At 40.2% G+C, this 5,292-nt stretch overlaps 1 pseudogene; it reads right to left on the reverse strand.

The window, feature by feature from the left end:
- Positions 1 to 1,745: 1,745 nt before the first annotated feature.
- On the reverse strand, positions 1,746 to 4,603 carry LOC104981294 (annotated as a pseudogene).
- Positions 4,604 to 5,292: the final 689 nt, after the last annotated feature.

Consider the following 5,292-nt stretch of genomic DNA (forward strand, 5'->3'; position numbering starts at 1 on the left):
TCCAACTCTCACATCCATACATGACTACTGGAAAAACCATAGCCTTGACTAGACAGGCCTTTGTTGGCAAAGTAATGTCTCCACTTTTTAATATGCTGTCTAGGTTGGTCATAACTTTCCTTCCAAGGAGTAAGTGTCTTTTGATTTCATGGCTGCAATCACCATCTGCAGTGATTTTGGAGCCCGAAAAAATAAAGTCTGACACTGTTTCCACTGTTTCCCCATCTATTTCCCATAAAGTGATGGGACCGGATGCCATGATCTTCGTTTTCTGAATGTTGAGCTTTAAGCCAACTTTTTCACTCTCCACTTTCACTTTCATCAAGAGGCTTTTGAGTTCCTCTTCACTTTCTGCCATAAGGGTGGTGTCATCTGCATATCTGAGGTTATTGATATTTCTCCCGGCAATCTTGATTCCAGCCTGTGCTTCTTCCAGCCCAGCATTTCTCATGGTGTACTCTGCATATAAGCAGTGTTATTTTGTTTTCTAAATATGATTATGTAATTTAATCACAGAGAGATAATAGGCTTCAAGTAGGAAATTCCTATGGGATGTCTTTTTTCTTTAAAACAGAGGAGATACTTGAACAGATACAAAAGCTTTAGTTGCAGAAGCAGAAGAATCAGTAAATCCGCATTGTGCTTAGTTATTAAAAGGATAGTTGGGAAAGGCAAATAGTGGCAACACCTCTAGAATGCCATAGTAAAAGCAATATTTTACACTAAAGGGGCTTTGTTATTCACTCCTTGAGTTTTCTTAAACAAACCTGTGTTTAATGTTTGGTTTTGCCATTTTCAAAGTTTGTAACCATGGATGATGTCTCAGCCTCTGAGTCCCCATGGGTAAATTTGGGTTTGTAGTACTCTTCTCCAAGCCTTGTTATATGGACAAACTATAAAGTGAGAACAATAAAACAGCAAAATAATAAACTTTATAGTAGAGTTTTTACTGTTTCTAGGATGTTGATGACAAGAGTGGTGATTTTTAAGTGAGTCACCATACCAGGTTCTGAGCTAAGACTTTGGATGCAATGGTTAAAAGGGCAGTTCTGAAAGTTAACCTCACATTCTAATGTTCCTATTACACACACACACACACATACAACTCTTCCATACTTTTGAAAAATACTGTGATGTAAACTAAGACTGAATTGTTTTCATATGGTCTAAATATTTCACTTTCTTATATCAGATGGAGCAGAATAATATCCTTTGCCTTGGAATCAATACTTAGATGAGTAAGCTTGGAGTACATCTGAAGAGAAGTTGTGTTCACCATTCAGTCATCAAGTATATCATGTGTTCTAGTCTCTGTTCAAAAGCCAGTGATCATATATATATATATATATATATATATTTAAGAACACAATCTATTTTTTCTTGAGATACAAATGTTCAGTTTGGATGATTAGAATGAACTAGCTCTACCATTTACTCCAATGAATTCCAATGGAGGCAGAGGCTAAATAGGCTCTAGACTCTTCTGGTCTATTAATATTCAGCTTATCAAATCTACAGCCTGGTATTTCTGTAGTAGGACTGACCCAACAAGGCCAGATGTGACAAGTGTTGAAGAAGATGGTGATATGGATAGTTCAACATGTACATGCAGTCTAGTCTGCTATCTCCATATGGAGAGCTCCAAAATTCTGTATTCGGTCAGAGCTGGGAGTGATATCATGGTGCTGGCCCATCCTAGCTCCATTGCTTTTCTGAATCTACTTTGCTATTTTTGGAGAATAGATTCAGATCCTGTAGGAGCTGGTGGAGACCATTCTTTTGGCAGCTTGCTGGGCTAACCAGTACTTATATCTTTTGGTCTTGGGCCTCCCAAAGTTCAGGACAGACATAGGCACCCTCAGAGTGTCATTTAGCAAGTGAGACAAAATTCATATTTTATGGCAAGACAAGAAAAATATAAACATAAAATTCTTCTCTGCCCTTTGGCTTCCCTTCTCCCCACACTATGGTGTATTTGCATTGTGTATTGACCAAACCTCCCCCATGAGCAGGTATAAATGGCAACATTCTCCTAGCACCAACAAGGCAACTCCTTAAGAGATAACATTACTTCTTGATCTTTTAAGGGGTCATATGACCCACCAGGATGTTGCTTAGAGCTGAATTATATAAACAGTCAATAATACATCATTTGATGTTCAGTCCACTGTCTCAAAAATTTTTACATAACCGTGCCTTGATTTCTAACTGGCAGAACCGTTCTCAGAACTTTCTGATATGCTCTTCTCAGGTTATAATCCTCAAATTTGCCTTGAATAAAATTTTCTAATTATTTCTTAGATTGACTGATTAATTTCATGAGCAATCGCCACCTCACACCAATATTCATCCCACTCTGTGATGGGCTCTTCTGGTAACTTCAGTGCATGTGGGGGTGATCACAACACCAGGATTTCTGTGGAAAGTGGTAACAACTATTTCAGAATTTATCTCTCATTCGACATTGTTCTTCACCTCCATCTCCAGGTGACTTCTTTTTAGAAATTTCACTGTTATCTCACCTGCTTCGGCTTCCCTGGAGGCTGAGCCAGTAAAGAATCTGCCTGCAAGGCACAAGACCTGGGTTCGAATCCTGGGTCAGGACGGTCCCCTGGCGAAGGGAATGGAAACCTACTCCAGTATTCTTGCCTGGAGAATTCCATGGACAGAGGCTACGGTCCATAGGGTCGCAAACAATCAGAAACGACTGAGCCACTAACATTTTCACTCTCCCCTGCCTTGGTCTGGATTTTCTCTAAATCTCCTTCTGAGCAATTTCTCCTCTTCAAACAGATTCTTTTTTTTTTTTCTTTTTAGGAACTGTATATATAGCCAGTCCTTGAAGAATAGTCCATCAGAGCTCACAGATTATTTTCATTGAACCCAGATAACCTGGGATTCCAAGTTCCTCCTCCAATTGCGTGAAGACGAGCTCCAGGTTGTCTCTGGGCTGCTGTTTCCCCAATCCTCCACCAGATTGTGGACCGGTGTTGCTGATATAGGCTAGGGCTACTGGCTCTCTCTAGGGAAAGCGGCACTTTCCACAGGTGCAAGTAGCAATGCCAGTTCCTCCATAAAGAGAGAGGCTGAAGTGGAATCTGAAGACATAGGCGGGGGCAGGCCGATTCAAGCAGCCGCAGGAGGCGCTCCCCACCTCCTGCTCGCCGCAGCTGTTCCGCCCCTGCCAGGCCGCGAAGGCGCTGCCACCGTGTTCTCTGCAGGGAAGATAGACCGCACAGAGAAGTCTGGTAAGAGTGTCTGATCTGTAACTGAGGAGGAAAGCATCAGAATCTTCCGCAAGGATGAGGTCAACATCCCCAGATTACAATACATTGCAATAGATAATAAGGAGAAATTGCAAAAATTGGCCAGGAATTCCTCAAATTCTCAGGAATTTCCTTGCCATTTAACTTTGGTCACAAGTGTTTCCTCTATTGGCTTCTGTGGTGGCTCAGAAGATAAAGAATCTGCCTGCAATGTGGGAGACCCAGGTTTCATCTACAATTGCTTTATATCTGTTGACTGGGGGGAAAAAAAAAGCACTGCCTGAAAGTTGAGCATTATGTTTTATTCATGCTTCCCAGGTGGCTCCCTGGTAAAACAATCTGCCTGCCAATGCAGGATTGCAGGTTCCATGCCTGGGTTGGGCAGAGCCCCTGGAGGAGGAAATGGCAATTCACTCCAGTATTCTTACCTTGGAAATCCCAGGGACAGAGGAGCCTGATGGACTACAGTCCATGGGGGTCGCGAAGAGTCAGACACTGAGCGTACACACGTTTTATTCATTGGACATTCTTAGGACTTCAGGCTCTGGAGATGGCATCTCAGCTCTGAGAGACTGCTCCAAAGAGGAAGGAGGGCAGGGTGTATAGGATATTTTTGCAAAAGAACCAGGTAGTTGGAACATCGGAACATCAAAAGATTATTGTAAACAGAAGAAAACCAGATAGCTCAAGTAAAGCAATTTAGCACTTTTCCTTGTATGGGAAATTGGAGGAGTCTGGGCTCACTGAAATCATTCTTTTGATATGCACCCCAGCTATCTGGGGCCAGTATCCTGTGTCTTCTCATTTGGAGTTTCCTCAAGGCTGCACCTTAAGGAGTGGCTTCAGGATGAAGCCTGCTGAAAGATGGGAATTCCTTGTTTCCTTCCTGAGTTGCCATTCAGCATCTGTAATGTGATAGTTGATGGCTGTGACATCCTTTGTTTACTGATACGGTAGGCAATAATTTAGTTCTCATCCTGAATACGTATTTGAATTCTCAATAATTGTGATACAAACATTTGTTAAACATTGATTATCTCTCAATCACTGAGTTAAACAGTTTATGTTTCATTCTTACAACACACACTATTGGTCAGATTACCATGAGAAGGAAAAAAGTCCCTCTAACTATGTTAAGCAGAAAGGAATTTATTATATAGATTAAATATCTCACACAATCCTGGGCAGGGTTAAGGAAAGAGAGATTGCTGATTGAAATAACCCTTTTCAAAGCTATACAGTAGGAATGAGTTTCTAGGGGAACTGTTGTCTATGTTCAATACATGCATCAACAGTACACTGCCATAATCAGGAAACTGCCTCAATGAGGAAGCCATCGGAACTTTGTGTATGAAAAACTTTAGTAAGCAAATCACTTTTACATAAACAAAACAAACACACCCTTTTGTGCTTACGAGATACATGCTAACTTGCTAAGAACTTCTGTGTATAAGGGGGGATTGTGTGCTATTATTTCCTAAAAACTGGGAATATATGTGTCTTGAGCAAATTCTCTGCTTTGAGTTTTGCAGTGAGCTCCACAGTATACAAAGCATCCTTTGAGTTTGAAGTCAAATCTAAAATGGAACATACTATGAGTAGCCTGATGAAATTTATATAGGTAACAAATGTTGACTTTTTCCCCCCACCAAAGTTAAGCATCAGTGGTAATTGATCTACATACTTCAGATCTAAAAGAAACCACTAATAATGACATATTTGTTGATTCCTTTAAAAGTTAACTGGGCTTTTTCAGAGACAGATTTTTTTTTTTTTGAGACTTTATGCTTGTGTATTACAAATAATTTGAAATCATCAGTGTTATTTCACTCGTACACATGAAATAGTACAACTTGATATCTTTTGTTATTTACTCTAAAAATATCTTGGGTCATCTAATGAGTTGAGGACCTAATAATGTGTTCAACAAGAGAGCCTGCTAAAAATCTCTCATGCAGATCTGCTTCTGATATTATGTTTGTCATTTCACATTCACTAAATTTCTTTACATTTTCAAACATTGTAT

The sequence above is a fragment of the Bison bison genome, unplaced genomic scaffold (assembly GCF_000754665.1).
Source record: "Bison bison bison isolate TAMUID 2011002044 unplaced genomic scaffold, Bison_UMD1.0 scf7180017864517, whole genome shotgun sequence".
In the NCBI taxonomy this organism is placed as follows: Eukaryota; Metazoa; Chordata; class Mammalia; order Artiodactyla; family Bovidae; genus Bison; species Bison bison.